The sequence below is a fragment of the Macadamia integrifolia genome, unplaced genomic scaffold (assembly GCF_013358625.1).
Source record: "Macadamia integrifolia cultivar HAES 741 unplaced genomic scaffold, SCU_Mint_v3 scaffold1671, whole genome shotgun sequence".
In the NCBI taxonomy this organism is placed as follows: domain Eukaryota; kingdom Viridiplantae; phylum Streptophyta; class Magnoliopsida; order Proteales; family Proteaceae; genus Macadamia; species Macadamia integrifolia.
The window spans coordinates 111,932-130,628 of NW_024868298.1; the positions used below are offsets into that span (position 1 = coordinate 111,932).

The 18,697-nt window shown below is 40.2% G+C and overlaps 2 long non-coding RNA genes across 2 annotated transcripts; both read left to right on the top strand.

Moving 5' to 3' along the window:
• The first annotated feature begins 1,701 nt into the window (after positions 1–1,701).
• On the top strand, positions 1,702–5,019 carry LOC122064486. The gene is made up of 2 exons (XR_006135725.1): positions 1,702–4,588; positions 4,973–5,019. It is a non-coding gene; the product is annotated as an uncharacterized LOC122064486 (long non-coding RNA).
• A 4,859-nt stretch (positions 5,020–9,878) lies between these two features.
• LOC122064487 lies at positions 9,879–16,497 on the top strand. Its single transcript, XR_006135726.1, has 3 exons — positions 9,879–10,705; positions 14,699–14,787; positions 15,907–16,497. It is a non-coding gene; the product is annotated as an uncharacterized LOC122064487 (long non-coding RNA).
• Positions 16,498–18,697: the final 2,200 nt, after the last annotated feature.

Here is an 18,697-nt window from a genome sequence, read left to right on the forward strand (position 1 = left end):
AACTTCCTCGGTGGGTTGGGGGCCCGACTGCCCTCGAACTTTCGTCTTTTTCCTTCTTCGACGGGTTTATCATCAACCCTTAAGGGCCTCTTCCTCGCCGCCTTCCTTTCGACTTCTTCATCTGCCTGGAGGGTTTCTTCCATCTGGATGTACTTATCGCATCGCGCCCTCAGCTTGGTCAGGTCTCTAGGCGTATGCTTCGCCAGGGACCTCTTCAACTCCTTGTCCTTGATGCCACCTAGCAGGGTCGTGAACTCCTCCTTCGGGTCTAGGCCTCTGATTGTGATCTTTTCTTGTTGGAATCGCTTCATGTAGTTCCGCAGTGATTCCCCTTCTTGCTGTTTGACGTTGGTTAGGTTCAACGTGGTCTTCTGGAGGGGCTGGCTACTAGAGAACCCCTTCACGAAGAAGTAACTCAGGTCGCTGAAGCTGTGGATCGACTTCGTCGGCAGTCGGTTGTACCACAGCCTCGCCGCCCCCCTGAACGTCAATGGGAGGGCCCGACACATAATATTTTCCGAGACGCGATGGAATTGCATGGCGACCTTAAAACCTTCCAAGTGATCGACGGGGTCCCCCGACCCGTCATAAGTGTCGTACTTGGGTAGGCAAAAACCGACCGGGAGCGGGTCCCTCATGACCTCGTCAGCTGAGGCCGTATCATTGGTGAGGTCGGGCTCGCTGTTCCCCGTCTTGTTTTCTGCCACCTTTCTGATCTCGTCCTTCAGGTCTAAGATCATCCTCTTTAATCCCGAGTCCTCGGACCTCTATTTGTCTCCTTGGTGCTGATCCCCATGCGGGTCTCTGGCGGCGCGTCGCGTCCTACTTCGGGGCGCGGGACTCTCCCTTGCTCGGCTTCGAGGGTCATGACCGGCCCTCGTCGATCCCGTACTGCTTCGGTCTTCTTCTCGAGCCCTCTCAAACTGGACGTGGGGACCTGGGGGTGCTCCGCCGGTCCTGTGGGAGACAGCTTTGGAGACCTCCCTCATAGTCTCGGCCATCCGGTTATATTTGTCCTGGAGGTCTTCGAACTGCTGCCTCGTCACGTACTCCTGGGCCACGGGAGGCTGATGGTCGCTGCCTTCATGTACTGAATATCCAGCCGAACGCTGGTATCTGACGGACACTTCCCGGTCGTCATGGCCCCTCTCTCGTCCAATCTCCGCCGAGGGAGGAAGCTCCCCTGAAGGTTCTTCCCCCATGTCTATGTTGGACGTCGCTCTCGTCCTCTTTCGGTTGTAGGTTCTCCCCACCATTACCGTCGTTCCCACAGATGGCGCCAATCTGTTACTGCCAAAAATACACCTCTAGTCGAACCTACACAAACACAGACGACGGAGGCCCAGAGCTTTGTCCGGGGTTAGTCCTCCGACGCTCAAGTCAGGGTCGGCCGCACAGTTCAATAAGGGAGTAATGGTGAGGGTATCAGAACTTACCTTCCCCTTTCTTCCGTGCCTTCTTATATAGCTCTTCGGGTTTAGGGTTTTCCCCCTGCTTCCCTCTTAGAGTCCCACTCGAATACGTCCAACCTTCTGGGGGAAATATTCCCCTCATGCAGACGATGTGACCCCGCGTGATTCTGCGAGCGTGCCTCGGTGATTGAGCGTGCTTGAGCGTGAGTGGTCTCTTGGAACCTTCGTCTAGAGGAGGACACGTGTCATTGCCCCCACTGAGGGGTCAGTTTGGCTATATCATTGTGTTTTCTCTAGTTCTTTTCTTCTTAATGTTCTGGATTGTATCGTTTGCATCAACTTTTTTCTATCTGCATGGTTCCTTTTTTCATTCTTTGTTCTTGCATTGTGTTTTACTTTAATACCATTATTCTGTTTGATATTTTGAATATTTTGTGGCTGTGTGTTGGGATATTCAGTATGAAGATCTTTAGTTGGAATGTATGTGGTATACACTCATCTCTGATAAAAAAATATCTTGCTAACCACATTAAGAATTTAAAACCTGATGTTGTTTTTGTCTGTGAAACTAAGATTTAGAATCACATCTCTTTTTTCCCCTTCTGCTCCCTTAAAAATTATAACTCGGACCAATTTCATCAATAGTGAGGGGTTTGCTAGTAGGAAAGGGGGATTGTGGGTTCTCCTTTCAAACTCACTTGGACCCTATAGAGTGACCTTTGGATCCTTCTTATTTTTCATTTTGTTTGACCCCTGCAATGATTTTCCCACCCATTGGGGGTTGATCTGCAACTCACAGGTAGGGGTGGAATGAACTCTTTTCCATGATTTTTCCCCTCCATATTCCCTGTCCTTATTGGTTATTTCAATGAGACCCTATCCCTTGATCACAAATTTGGTGGAACCTCTTTTAAGCATTCTACCTCCTCTCTTCTTCTACAAGTCCCTCTTTCTACCCTTAATTTTGAAGAGATCCTCCTTTCTAGGAACCCCTTCACCTAGACAAATAAGCAATTGCCACCTTCCTTGATCAAAGTCTATTTGGATCGCACCTATGTGAATCCTGGGTTGTTGTCTTTATTTTCTCATTCTTCTCTCACTAAACTACCCTCAGTAGGATCAGACCATAATCCAATTATCCTGAATACCTCTCCCTCTTCCTTTAAATTAAAAAAATAGTTTCATTACTAACATGCTTGGTTTGTCCACCAGGATTTTCTCCCTTTTTGGCATCACAAGTGGAATGCTTTTGGAATTGCTTCCCTAAATTCTAAATTAGCTAGCCTTAACAAATTGCTTCTCAAATGGAATACTAAGGTGTTAGGTAGAATCAACCACCTTAAAGATAATTACCTCTCCCAATACCTCCTCTTGGAAAACCTCTCGCAATCCCCTTTGAATGACCTTTCCAAAATTTGCTCCAATGCTGAATGGATCCTAACAGTTGAAGAAAGGTTTTGGCACCAGAAATCAAGACACTCATTTATCTTCGATGGGGATAGAAACACCAAGTTTTTTTATGTTGTGACCAAAGTCCAACAACACCAAAGAAGAATTATTTTCATCTCTATTGTTGGTGGTTCAAGAGTTACTGAACCTGCTCTAATTGCTAATGAGTTTATTGGTTTTTTAGAGGATCTCTTTACAACATCCAACCCCCTTGATCCTTCTTTCATTGAATGTCTCTTTACCCCTATCCTTCTGCCTAATCCCATTTCTCTCACCTCTCCTCCCTCCATTGATGAGATTAAATTTGCTATCTTTTCCATTGGAGCCTATAAAGCCCCTTGTCCCAATGGTTTTCAAGCCATCTTTTTTTAAAATTATGGGATCTTCTCCATCCAGAGATTCAAGCTTTCGTTCACCAGTTCTTCAACAATGGAATTCTCCCACCCGAATCCAATCACACTCTCATTTGCTTGATCTGTAAAAAATTTAATGCCTTTGTTGTTAGTGACTTTTGGCCTATTAGTCTCTGCAATGTCACTTACAAAAATTACTTAAATCCTCGCTTCCAGGTTCAAAACCCGTTCGAGGGATTTCATTTCTCCCTGCCAAACTGCGTTTGTTCCTGGGTGTCAAATATCAGATAACATTGTTTTTGCCCATGAAATTTTTCATTTTTTGAAAGGTGAAGAAAGTCAAATCTGGTTTTGTGGCCATCAAACTTGATATGAAAAGGCATATGATAAGCTATAATGGAATTATCTTTTGGCTATTTTTAATTTTCTTGGGTTTGGTCCGAAGTGAGAGCAACTGGTTAGATGTCTGATTTCGACTTCGTCTTTCTCGATCAAATTCTTTGGTTCTGCCTTCAACTTTTTTAGAGCATCAAGAGGAATTCGTCCAGGCTGCCCTCTTAGTCCTTTTCTCTTTATTGTGGCATTGGATGGGCTATCTAGATTGCTTGACACTTATAAAGAGCTTAATCTTTTCAATGGTATCAAAGTTTCAAGGTATGCTCCTGAGATTTCTCACCTCTTCTTTGCCGATGAAACATTTATTTTCTATAGAGCTACAAGTGATGATCTTGCCACTGTTAAATGTATCTTGATCTCTTTTCTGATCTTTCAGGACTGGCCACTAATGTCAACAAAAGTGATTTTGCTTTCAGCTCTAATATTCCTCTTGAAACTAGGAATTCTTTGTGTCGAGTCATCGGTATTAAGGAAATGGATTAGGATTCCTCCCATATTGGTACTAACTTGTTTTCTCCCAGAGCTAGATCTCTATTCTTTAGGAATGTGATTTGAAGAGTGGAGCTCAAACTTGGGACATGGAAGGCAAAACTTTTGTCTTATGCTAGAAGAACTATGCTGATCCAATCAACTATCTCATCGATTCCTTCTTACTTTATGACTTGTTTTACTTTCCCTAAAGGTTGTGCAGGAAGCTGGATGCTATTTCCATGCATTTCTGGAATAATGATTATGCTTCTCATAAAAGACTGCGTACCATTGGGTGGAAGAGGATTTGTCAACCAAAAAGATTTGGTGGCCTAGAGTTACGTGACAGAAACTCATAACAAAGCCCTTCTTTTAAGGCTTGGATGGAGACTGCTAAATTATAAAGAGTTACTATGGGCAAGAACTCTTAAAGCCAAATATTTGATGCGAAGGTCAGTCTTTGATAAGAGAACTCTCAAATCAAGAGGATCTCTTTGCTGGAATGCTATTGTAAGTATCCTTCCAACTCTAAAGCATATGATTCACATGAAAATTGGTAATTGGTAATGGCCTCAACACTTTCTTTTGGAACAATCCTTGGGTCTTCAAAGCCAAAACTTTTCATCTTGAAAATTTTCTGAATGACCCTAATTCATTTGTTCATTGTGATAAGATTAGTAAAGTTATAACTGATCGCCAATGGATAGGAGTTTGATCAATTATGTACTTCCAAAAAATCTTTCTTCTTTCTTCTTTAATCTTTGACATTCCTTTTTCTCGCGAGGATGATGGATGGTGGTGCCACCTTTCAAAAAGAGGGTCTCTCACAACTAAGATTGCAGCTTGTTTTCTTTAGAACAAGTTACTAACAACTTCTAATGGATGCCATAACAGGTGTACATGCTTATCAACTTGCTCTTAATGGTGGTGGTTTTTTTTTTTTTTTTGAAACACAATGTTCACCCCAAATTTAAGTTGTTCTTTTGGAGATTGGCTCTAGAAGGGATCCCTATGAAAGACTTCCTGCATAAATGGGTGGACTTAGATCTTGTCCGTGATCTATGTCTCTGTGAGCAGGAGAACATTCGACATGTTTTCCTCACCAGTGAATTCTCCAGAAGAATTTGGGCCACGAGCCCTCTGGGATTGAGATCTGAATGTTTGCATTCTACATCTTTTCCAACCTTAATAATGTATTTCTTCTAGTTTTATAAGTGGAGGATAAGTGAGTTGGATGATTTCTTCAATATCTTCATTATTACTTACTACTTTATTTGGAGGCATAGAAATATGGTTACTTTTGGATCCTCTAAGCCTAATCCTAAACTCGTCTTGGACCAGGTATATTTCTGGCTTAATAATGGTTATTAACTAAACTTGTTACACAAAGACTGATGATGTGTCTCATATGGGAATTGACCATATTTCTTCTACCTTACAATCACCTAATACCCTTGGTTTTAGCAAAACCATCGTTGCCATCACTGTTGTGTCATCTAAAACACAGAATATGTAGGGATGGGCAACCGTTATATTCTCAAAAAATAGCTGCTTATTCTTGTTTGCTAATTATGTGATATGATTGGAGAGGATACTGAAGCGATAGCACAGAGAATCCTCTATGGGTTAGCTGAAGCGTCCAAGCGTGGATGGGAAGTACAGGAGTCATGAAGTGATGTGCAGGGTCTTGACAAACTAATGCATCCTAACAATTTTTTGGTGTGGCTATGGTCCACTGTCTCTTCATCTTGAACTAGAGAACCTCCTATTTAAACCAAGTTTTGTTATAAGAAATGACAAGGATTATCCTATAAATTTAACTAAGACGGTGACCTATAAGGCTTTATCTAGGAGAACTATGATTCAGGACACTAACTATTTGCACAAAGGTGTAATCGACTTGTAACTATTTGTTCAGTTTTTTTTTTCTAGAATAAAAAAAAAATTCATATTTCAACTGTTGTTACAGAGTCTGCTTTTAGCATTGGTGGTTGGACTTTAGACCAATTTTGTATTTCATTGGCATTATGGATCGCAGAGTCCTTAGACCTTAGTATCTACACAGGATTGGCTAGGACATGCACCGACACTTATTGATGTCGAAGAAAACCTAGATGACCTTGAGGACAGTGAATCATATAACAAGCTTTCAAGTTGGATTTTATCTAATAACATTACTATTATATTTACATGTACCATTGTTTGGATTATCTTTCATTCTATTTAATTGTATTTTTAGGTGTTAATGTGGATGATGATATTACAAGTTTGATTTGAAGCATGATAGTGTGCGATTTTCTATTTATTATGACAGAATTTGGTTTGGGTGAGCACGAATATCCTTCAAAGCCTGTGTTTTTTATTGCCCTGATTTATTCAATTTGCAACCATTACTATGATAAAATTGGGTGTTTTTTTTATTGCATTAGTGATCCAATATGATCATCAAAGTAAGAGAAATATAAGATAAAGAAGTGCAACAATGAAGTAGAAGATAAAAGAGGTATATTTTGGTAGAAAAATTAGAACAACATCCCCCACATGGTGTTAGGTATGCGGGTCTTTATCTTCCAGATAGGTCTATATGCAGTCATAATATAATCCAACCCAACCAATTGCATATCTTTTCTTACCGATTCGTCAATAGTTATTTTAGGTCATCCCCTACCTCTTCTTGAACCCTTAATATGAACCTGGTCGTTTTTCCTGACTGGGGCATTCATAGGTCTTCATTGAACATGAGCATACCACCTCAATCGGCTCTCGTAGAGCTTTTTTATAATCAAAGCAACCACTTTGTATATAATATAATTATTTTAGAGCCAAAAGACAAAGTTCTGAACTATAGAAGAGTCTGGCAAAGAAGGACATTCCCATAATATAAATGTTACCAAGCGGAGCCTTAGGCTGCATTTGATTGCACTCTTCTATAACGTTTATGGTGTTCTTTTATTCGGAGAAAATGAAAACGATTAGAAATGCGTTTGGCAAGTCTAAAAACTTCGTTTGTAGTGAAGAAACACTTCTAATTGTTTGAAAAATCTAAAATTTTACGTTTGAAGTGAATAAACACCAAAAACACCAAAAAAAGGTTCCATTAACGATGTTCCCAACTTGTCCGTTTCACTGATTCGTTTTGTTAGAACATAAAATGAACTAAATTTGCCAAACATATTTCAGGTTTTCTTATTATTTAAAGAATTAGGATCATGATCCGGATCTGCATACCCAATTCTGTGGTTGCCGATTGGGGAGAGTTTCTGGGTTAAGGGTATATTTTATCGAGAATGGAAGGAATTTTTTACTTTTGTTGTTCTTTCCAACATGTTAAGGAGCAGCACAAACACTAATTTTAGGTTTTGCCATAATTGTTCTAAATAGCTATTCCTTTTGCCAACTCTCCAAAATACAAGAACAAAACGGATTTGCCAAACATGTTTCTGTTCCCATTGTGTTCCTACAAAACACGAATAATGGAAATGTCCTCGAGAGTGAAACCAAACGGGGCCTTATCCCTACTATAGTTGTTGGCTGCCTTTGGTAGTCATTCAGTTACAGAAACGACTTTTTGTGTAAAAAATATAATTTTCAATTTCTATGCCAAATCATCGTTGGAAAACCAGGTTTTGACTGGGAAGACTCGCCTGAGTCGAGTCAAAATTTGAGATTCATAGTCAAGAGTCACGAAGACTTGCCCTGTATTAAAAAAAAACAAGACTCAAGACGAGTTAAGACGACTCTACATTGACTCGGTTTTTTGGCCGAGTCTTGAAAAACCACCGAATCTGGTCATTATATCAAAGGGCAGTTAAAAAAAAATCAAATAGAATCTCTTTACCGTCCCAAATCCCAAGACTCCTGACCTAGTGACTTCTCCTACTCTTTTTCTTTTACCAAAAGGAACCTGGGACCCAAGAAACTTCCCGTATTCCTAAATCGAAAGTTCTTATTTTATTGGAAGTCGGATTGTTGGAAGATATAATTTATATTTTATAATTCTTAATCCTAACCTAACGTTCTAACCAAGAGAAAGACTCTTGCCTGCAACCCTCTAATTATTGATATGTGATTTTTTTTTCTGTATTTTTATGATTGATTTACATATTTATTGCATTTAAATATAGGAAAAGGTCTTGAAAGCTAGCAGAACACACTGGAATCAGGTATGCTACCAAATGTAGACCGTTGGATTAGATAGACTACATCAATACCGTTGGATACTGTTGTCTTAGGTAACTTAACTAGCCCCGACGTTGTATGGTCATTCTTCTTCTCCCTCACTTGCTCTGGCAATTTCCCATCCTTAAAGCCACTATCGTTGCCGCAGTTGTGGTAGAAGAAAGCTCAGAGGGAGAGAGAGAGAGAGAGGAACAACAAAAATCATAAGAAAAAAGGAAGAAAAAGAGAATTGAGCTCAACCTGGACAGTGGCAACGGAAAATTTTCGACTTGTTCGGTGCTCTTTCTCTCTCTCTTTCGCTTCTCTCACCAAGGGGCCAAAGGAATGGGGATTACAGTGATGGTAGAACGGTCAATGGAGAGGAATAGCAAAAATCAGAAAAAAAAACTGAGATGACGCTGCCTCCGACGCCATTGCTGCCGCCATACAGGAAGAGGAAAGCTCGAGTGAGAGAGAGAATAATAGCAAAAAAAAAAAAAAAAAAAAGAGAGAGTGCAGCTACTGCCATTGGCCGCTGCTGCTGCCGTCGCAATCGCAGCCGCTGTCCAAGAAGAAGAAAGCTCGGGGGGAGAGAGAGTAATGGCGAAAACCAGGAAAAAAAAGAGTGCAACTGCTGCCGTTATAGTCGCAACCGCAACCGCTGTCGTTGTCGCTGCTATTGCTGTCGCAACCGTAGCCGTTGTCGCTACCGCTGCTACTGCCGTCGCAACCGTTGCCACTGCCGCTGCAACAGTCGCTGTCCAGGAAGAAGAAAGCTTGGGGGGAGAGAAAGTAACAACAAAAACCAAAAAAAAAAAAAAGAAGAGGATTGCAGCTGCTGCCGCTGTCCAGGAAGAAGAAAGCTTGGGGGGGAAAGAGTAACTACAAAAACCATAAAAAGAAAAGAGAGAGCTTCAGCTGCTGCCTAGGAAGAAAGAAAGCTCTGAAAAAAGAGGGTTTGAGAGAGAGAGAGAGAGAGAGAGGAACAACCCAAAAAAAATAAAAAAAGAGAACTGAGAGCACCGGCCAGGCAGCATTCTGGCATGGCTATTGAGGGTGATAAGGTGTGACAGGGGTGGATTGAGGCTTTGGACCTTTCCTCTCAATCTAACGGTTCTTTCAAATCCTACGATTAAAATATCGCTAGCACACCTAATACTAAGGTGTCCTGCTAGCTTTCCTATACCTCTTCCTTTAAATATATATAAAACAGAAAAACAAGACTGGGCCTGACTAGGTTTAACCAGGTCGATTCACTAGGTTTTTTATCCAATGAGTCGGGTCGAAAAACCTAGTTTTTCAACTATGGCCAAAAATGCCATTTTAAAACAAAAAAAAATGGTGTTTGGTGAACTTGTTTTAGGAACGATTATCCTAGGGCCCGTTTGATAACGTTTTAAGAAACACATTTCTGCCGTTTCTGTATCCAAAAATAGCAGAAACGGTGCAAAAAACGTTTGATAAAACTGTTTCGTTTCACTTATTTTTAGAAATAGAAATAGAAATTTTTACTTATTTATGGTTCAAGAAACGACCCAGGCGAAACAAGTTCAACTTGTTTCGCCGTTTCTGGAAACGGCTTGTGGCAATTTTTTCACTGGTTACCATTGACTTCTAAAAACATGATTTATCAAACACCTTCAATTCTGTTTCTGTTTCTGCAGTTTCTTGAAACAGAAACGGCAGAAACGTTTTCAAACGGGCCCCTAGTGTTCACTTTTTCTGTATTTGGAAACAAATAAAAATGATGAAATAAGGTTTTGTTGTTCCATCATTTTGCATTTCTAGCGTTTTTCTTTCCGTTTTGTCAGAAAAAAAAAGCGGAAAAACACTGGTTGACACCAAACACTTTATTCCGTTTTTTGTTCCCATAAAACGAAAAAACATCATAAACGTTTTTTTGAATGACCACCAAACCCAGCCATAGTGTTGTGTTTTTTTACCATTAGCGTTTCCTCCTTCGGTGCCGTTTGGTTTCGGACATTTCTGTGTTCCTTTCCTGCCCTGTCGACCCACACTTCTCGACTTGGGGAGTCGGGCCTTGGAATCTTCTTCGATCACCATACCCTGCAAAGCCTTCACTTTCAGGGACGTGGAGAAAGTTCTTTACTCAACGTCGTATTCTCAATGGAGCCCGTAGACCACAACGAAGTTCTCCATTCTTGGGAGGCATAGGCCATCCCGGTTCCTGGCTTCCACAGTTCTCCCGCTCCACTCGCGTTCGGAGACTTCAAGAAAGCTCGACGGAAGATTAACCTTTGACGTTCTGTAACCTAGTTCTCTGTTCGCTTTCGCTCTCGCTCCTGGAAGATTAACCTTTGACGTCTTTGTTTCTTTCCTCCATGTCTGTGGGAAAAGCAATGGTGTTTTAAGAGCCTCGGAAGAGTTTAAGAGATGGGTCGTCCGGAGCCCTGTGTTTTGTTTGCTCAGACCTTCGTTCATCCCCAACTCGATGAGTATGTTGATGAGGTAAACCCGTTTTGACAGGTTTCCATTATCGTTTATTTGTTTTACTTTGTGGTGGATGAGAAGTAAACGCTTATGGAAGAAAGAGGAAAAACAGGAATTTATTTTGCTACTCATGAGCATTTCCCGGAAACTGCTCTGTCGGCTACTGTTTTCAGTGCATCTTTCTCAAAGTTCAAGCCTCAAGCTTTCATAACCGCACCCCCACTCCCGTTTTGCCCAGATTAGTTTAATAATTGGATGTGTAGGACGTGGGTTTTAAGCGTATGTCGTATTGTTGTACTCTGTTTGCACAAAAAAACTCCAGTTTCTATGTGGCAGCACGGCATGAGAATGAGGGTTACCTTAATCGGTGCAGGATTTTGTTGTAAATGATTTAAGGGAAAACTGAGATTACATTTACAAGGTATAAATGGAGGCTTAGGATAAAATAGGTGTAGGAAATTATGATTTATATTTGGTGAAAGAGAAGTAGGGTTGTAGGAAATTTGAAATCAAACAGATGAGAATGGTAGGGTGAAGAAATGGGTTGGGTTCGGAGAACATAATAATAGAAGATTGGGAGAAAAAGAAAAACTATAAAAGTTCAGTCTCCTTAGGAGTCCACCTATGGAGTTCTACAATGCATATGTTGTGCTTTTACGAATCAATGCAAGTGATCAGAGAAAAAATAAGACTTCAAACTTTGGAGCTGCTATTTTCTCTCATCTAAGGTAGAGCCCTTTGAAGGTCGGTCCTGCTGGCATCCGCTGGAATGTACATGCTAGCCTTTGCTAGACAGTAATAGGATAGCATACAGACTGATTTACAGGTTACATTTATTCAAAAAATAACAAAAAATAGCATTCAGGGATAGAATAACCATTGACCATCTAGAGATAACAGCCATAAAACCCTATTCCACTAAAAAACTATCTATAGACATAGATATAAGTGAGGGATGAGATAAGATAATATAAAGATGAGCTGTATTGCTAACATCAGGCCTATTCCAGCTAAAGATATACAACAAACTCAGGCTTGTCCACACTTAATGGGGTCGGCCACATGGATCCATGCGAAACAAAGTAGGAGGGAACACTGAGGTCCAAACAGAAAAGGGAGAATGAACAGATGAGGGGTGGGAAATGAGATGAGAAATGAAAAATGAAACCGAAAACAGGTTATATGTTTGTCTTTCTCTCTGAACCACTAGCTGTCGGGTAGTCCCCTTCAATCAATTTGATTCAACAAGGCGGATTCGAATTCCCTACACATACATACCAAAAAGGTGAGGTGAAAAATGAAAAAAGAAAAAAGAAAAATGCAAAAATGGAAGTAAGAGGAAAGAGACACAACCCAGTAAGTCAGGAGAATTTCAGCTAAGTGGAGTTGGCTACATGGATCCTTGCCCTCTAGTTGGCTGTATCCGAGGTCATACTTAGGACAAGACGTAGAATATGCATGTAATTCCTCACAACTTCTCCTATGGTCATTTTAGGCTTGCCCGTAGTGCTTTTAACTCCTTCAATTGGAATCATATCATTCCTTATTGGGGTGTCCCGACCCTTCGTTGAACATGACCATATCACCTTAAATAACTTTTTCAGAGCTCGTCATTAATCGGAGCAACTCCCAAATCAGCTCTAATAAGTTTATTCCTTACTTTATCCTTCCTAGTTTTGTTGCAGATCCATCTTAACATCCTCATCTCTGTTACACATAGCTTCTCGATGTGACACTCCTTATCTACCCAGCATTTTGCCCCATAAATCATAGCCGGTCTTACAATAGTTCTATGGAACTTTCTTTTATTAAAGGAATACGTCGGTCACACAATACTTCGGTCGCACCTCTCCACTTCATCCATTCCACTTTAATTCTTTGTGAAACATCATCCTCTATGTCACCTTCTTTATTTATGGTTGACCTCAGATATCGAAAATGGTCCCTTTATGGTATCCCTCTTATCTCTCTCTTCAATTTTCAACATGACATATCCATCATAGTATGACTAACCTTACACATCGTATACTTCGTCTTTGTTCTACTAATCTCAAAGCCTTTTGTTTCCAAAGTTGATCTCTTTTGATTTAACTTTGCATTAGTCCCTGCTTTTGTCTCATCCACGAAGACGATATCATTGGCTCAGCGCATACACCATGGGGCCTCGTCTTGAATGCTCTTGGTTTGATCATTTATGATAAGCGCAAACAGATAAGGCTTAAGGTTGATCCCTGATGGAGTCCAATCGAAATTGGGAATTCCTTGTCCTGACCTCCCACAAATCTCATACTAGTCACCACGCCCTCATACATGTCTTTAGTTACATCCATATATTTACTCGACACCCCTCTTTATTGGGACATACCGGATTAAATCTCTAGAGACTCTATCATAGGCTTTTTCTAGGTCAATAAAGACCATATGATCCTTCTTACTATATTTATATCAGTCCATGAACCTCCTAAATAAGTAAATAGCTTCTGTCATGGATCTACTTGGCATAAAGCCAAATTGGTTCACGGAGATATGGGCCTCTCTTCTCAGATGGGCTTCAATAACCTTCTCCCGTAGTTTCATAGTATGATTCATAAGCTTTATGCTTCTATGATTATTGCAGTTTTGAATATTACCGTTATTTTTGTAAATCGGGACTATAATGCTTTTCCTCCATTCATCTGACATATTTCTTGCGTCCATAATCCTGTTAAACAACTTTGTTAACTAAAATACTCCACATGCTCCTTGGGTTTTCGACAGTTCTATTGGTATCTGACTTGGGTATGGTGTTTTACCTACTTTCATATTTCTTAAGGCTTCTTTAACTTCCGCCACATTAACCACATGGCATATTTATGACGTGTGGTGTCTTATTGAATAGTCTAATATTTCAAGTCATTCTTATTCGAACTATCTCCATTTAGTAGGTCACAAATATACTTATCCCGTCTCTTTATAATGTTCTCATCCCTTACAAACACTCTTCCATCTTCACCTTTGATACACTTCAGCTGGTAGAAATCTCTCTCTTCCTTTCTCTCATATTAGCTAGATTATAAATGGATATTTCCTCTTCTTTTGTGTTTGGTTTAATATAGAGATCCTCATATTTCTTCGCCTTAGCCATCCTCGCCATCTTCCTAGCTTCATTTTTGGCATCAGTATACATCTTTTTATCCTTTGTTTCTTTAATCCTTTGCCATGTCTCAAAACAATATTTCTTGGTACTAATGGCTGCTTGGCCTCATCGTCCTGCCACCAAATCTCTCTAGGGGCCTGAGGACTGCCATTTGCTTCCCCTAGCACTTCTTTGGCAATTCTCTTAATATAAGTCATCATCTCATTCCACATTGCATTGGTGTCTCCGTCAAAGTCCCATTTTCCTTTGTTTAACCACATTAACAGTAAATGTAATTAGGGACTCCCCTTTAAATCTCCACCACCTTGTCTTAGGGTACATACTTTCCCTCCTCCTATGCTTTTGTGTACTAAGGCACATATCTAGGACCCGTAGTCTATGTTGGGTGGTTAGGCCCTCCTTGGGGATAACCTTATACGGTCCTTACACAACATTCTGTTTGCCCTTCTTGTTAGAAAGAAATCTATATGGTTGATATGGTTCTCACTTTTGTAGGTAACTTAGTACACTTCTCTTCTTTCAAAGAAAAAGTGTTCACAATGGACAAATCATAAGCTATTGCAAAGTCTAAAATTGAGGTCTCCATCCAATCATGAGCCATAACCTGAAAAAACCACTGCACAAACTACCTCGGAACATACTGGCTTCTAAAATCTCTGCTCCGAGAAGCAACAGCTACCGTTTCTTCCTCTTTTGCTTTTCTTTTAGTTTTCATTAAGGTGTTCTAATGGGTTTGTCTTGTCTTCCTGTTTTTTTGGCACGAATCTTGTGAGTGATTTTCTAACTTTTTGTAATGCTTTAATTTTATATTGTTTGTTACCTTATCTGTGGTGATGCGCTTATTGATCAATATAGTATGTCCTTTCTATTTGCAGGTAATATTTGGCGAACCAGTTGTCATTACTGCCTGTGAATTCCTTGAACAGAATGCATCATCGGCTTCCCAAGTAATAGCACTTATTGGGTAGGTGAAAGATCTGTTCTCTGTGATTTGGTTTCTGGTTTCCTTAGTGGAAGTCATGTAATAGTCAGCTATATTGTTGCTATGGAAATATTGCTCACCTCTTTCAGTAAATTATTCCTCTTCTGTCGATATTTTGTTGTGTCTATAGTTAAAAGATTTCTTTTGTTTTATGAATGCATCTTTGGTTTCTCAAGTTGTAACTGATTTCTCCATGATGAGAGCTTAAAATGGCAATCTATGTTGGATGTTTCATGTGATATGTCGATTAGTTTTTTAATTACATATTGGTGGAATATCATTGAATCATCCCCATGTCCCCTCTTACGGCCACAACGTGGTTGCCCCCAAATTCCATCCCATCAACTTTAACTTTGGTGGTAGTTCTTGGTGATCCAGGCCCGTTGGGTATATTTGGCACCTCAAGGCCCATTGGGTATATTTGGTCATTCTGGTGTTCTGTGGGCTGATTTGTATAGCTGACTCTTATGGATGATATCAGAACCCTTTCCTTTGGGCTTCATATTTCTTCCCTGAACTTGAAGTTAAGGAGGGCTCCCCGTGTGGCCTAATAATTTCCTCTATGAATATTTCATTCTTATGAAACCTTGCACATGACAGTTGCAAAAGTAAAGTTGTGAGGGACTCAATGAATGTTGGTACAATCTAACGGCACAGGGCTGGCTCTTCAATGGACAAAGGGTTTCTGGTTTTTGCCTTTTTTGTCTGTCTGGAAGACATCACTGCCTTTTTGGGTGCCTCATTTGTAGTCTCTTTCATTGTGCTGAGTATAAAAAGAATATGAACTGAATTAACTGATACATCTGCTTTGCTTTTCACAGCGACAAGGCTATTCATTTTTTCCCCCACCATGTGCTTTTTTGTTGTTCCTTGAATGTAATAGTTTCTGAATTGAAGTGAAGAAAAGAAAAAAGAGTTATTTCTTACCACCAAGAAGACTTCAATAATTTTTCTTCTTTTGGGGTTGGGGAATGATTTATTGATTGTTTGATTTTATTTATGCTGATAAGCATGTATCATTTGGGGAAAATATCCTTTACATGGTCACATCTGGATAATCTTATCTTGAATTTGATGGTTGTAATATTTGCTGTTTGGCAGTTTACACAGGTGGGGCTTGGCCGGGTTTTTGGGAAGCCAAGCCTAGGAAACCCAAACCCAAGTTAGCCTGTTAGGGCTGAGCTCTGCCCAAGGTGTCCATTCTAGAATGTTTATATGTATCTATAAAAGGTGATGCAGGGAGATTCAACCCCTAGTCTAGAGGATGGCAGCACATAGGCTTCACCGGCACGGGTTCACAACATTCAAGCATCTAAATGCAAAGGATCAGAGTTATATTTGTTTGGAATTACCAATGCAGCAGAGTAATGATAGCAAGAGAAATCAAACACACCCCACCCACCCACAAGGTTCGAAATTTCGTTTTGTTTCGGTGGGTTCAGAAACTGAAATTTCGTTTCGTTTCAGCTGAAATGGTGTTTTTTTTTTTTTTTTTTTTCAATTGACTATTTCGGTGGCCATATTTTGACCTGAAACTTGGTGAGTATCTTATTTTAAGATTAATGAACATACTTAGGACATAAAAATGCAAAAATATTAGGACATGACATTGTTTTAGAGTTGCACCTTTGTTTGGCAGCAACCGGCGAACTGTTCTGAAAATTTTACCTAGTTTTGGAGAAAGAACTTTACCTTTCCAAAGCTTTGAATGTAAAGATCTTGTAGGAGTCCAATGGAAGTCAAAATGTGTGATGATGTGGCTAATTAGAGGCTTGTTGGAGTGTTTTTCCTTTAAAATATGCAAATGGTGTTAGGATTTTTATGTGGGCTTAACTGATACCGATTGATCCATTGGGCCCAAGCAATTAGAGGCCCATTCTGATTAAGAAACTCCTAGCCCAATCCATTGTGGAAATGAATTAGGTTTTTAGGGATTCTATTATAAATAGAAGCTAAATGTCCCTGCAGCCATCACTTTAACACCTTCATGGTTTTGGAAGCACGGACTCCCCCACAGGAATAGTGCATGTGATAGTATTCCAAAGGTGAACGGCTGCAGAAGATCTTAGCGGCGGTGACTCCATTGTGTAGTTCTTTATTACAATCTTTATGGGACTAATCTTCAAGCACATGGGAGAGAGTTACGTGATCAATACTTATGGGACTTCTAAACTTACACACAAGTATTCTTCTACTCCAATTGATTATCATGTATGGGGTAAATCTATATGTTTGTGTGTTCTTGGTTTTAGGGACTACACCCATGATTAATCTTTTATGATTGGTTTATAATTCTTGTATTCTAACATCAATGGGGTTATTCATATGATTCTATGGTAAAGAATCCCCAATAAATGGAACCGAAACGACCAAGACAGGCGAGATAGAGTCGAAATTTTAACCGAAATACCGAAATTTCGACTAAGATATGGTATTTATAACACATGGAATGTATCGAGACATGCAAGATACCGAAACGATACTTAAATTTTTACCCAAATTTCGACCGAATTTTTTTACAAATGTTATTTCGGGCCTTATTTCGTTTGGGCAAAAAAAAAAAAAAAAAAAACCAAAATTCCAAATTTTCGGTGAGATTTCGAACCATGCCCACCCACCCACCCACAGAGGCCCTGTCTACGGCAGAGCGATAAACCAGAGCTTCCACTATTCTGATGAAGAAATTACAGACCCTCGTCAATTATATATATAGTGTTTTAAGATGCATTACAATATAGAGAAACCCTAACTCCCCGAAAGTATATAACTGCCCCCAATAAAAACGTCTCCAAAAAGAAAAAAGAAAAAAAAATAATTCGGGTCAGGGCTACTACTTGGAACCCTTGGAAGGGGGTTCCCGCCCCGTGCAACCCCCCGGCCCACTCACCGGTGAGCGGGACTGCCGATGTTAGGGAAAAGTGAACAGTACTTCCTGGATTGAACTGATGAGATCAGGCTTCACCGATTACAATATGTGTGACAATTCCTAATCTTAACAATTAGGACCTGCGAAGAAGGAAAGAAGTAGAAGCGAGGGAGAGGGAGAGGGAAAACGAGAGAGGAGATCTTGTATAGGGAGAGAAAAGAGTCACAATTAGATTAGATAGTCTAGCCATAGGCAGCAACTCTTATTTATAATAATTGATTACAATAACTGGAAATAGAATCATAAAGGACTTCTATGACAGGCAAACTCTATCTAAACTGCACCATGTATTATAACATCACCATGACTACCACAACTTAATCCAATCACACCACAAATTATAAACATCGCGACCACTTAATAAACATCGTCATAACTACTAGTCTACTACGTGTGATCATATTTTCAGCACTCCCCCTCATGCTGGAGCGCATATATACCTTAGGCTCCAGCTTAGAACAACAAGAAACAAACATAAACAGAACGTAACTGAAGAGACACAATTGTAGAACCTACTGGCCGTAATAAAACCGCAACAAAACCATCTTCAAGGCACATCACCAGCACATGCACACCAATCACTAGCGGCAACAGTAGAGAAAAATCTATTTGTAAATAAATCCTGACAGCAACAACAAAATAGGCGGCAAAGAATGCCAACCGCCAGTCAGAATACCATAGCTGCAACAACAACCGCAACAACGTCATCATAATAAGCTTTCTCGAGGAAGGCAGGTAGTAAACTTCACAAAGAAGACAAACAGAAGAGCAACATAGGTTGCACGAACCATGGATAACCACTGGACGACCAAACAATTAGAACCAAAGGTGGTTTATGACCTGGGGATTAATATGCCCAAGGCTGGACTTAAATCTACTGATTGGATGAGGAGAAAACCTCCATGAAAGCTTTCTGTCCAGACATGCGGAGTAAAACGTGCCACAGGGAACTTTGAACTGTCCAAA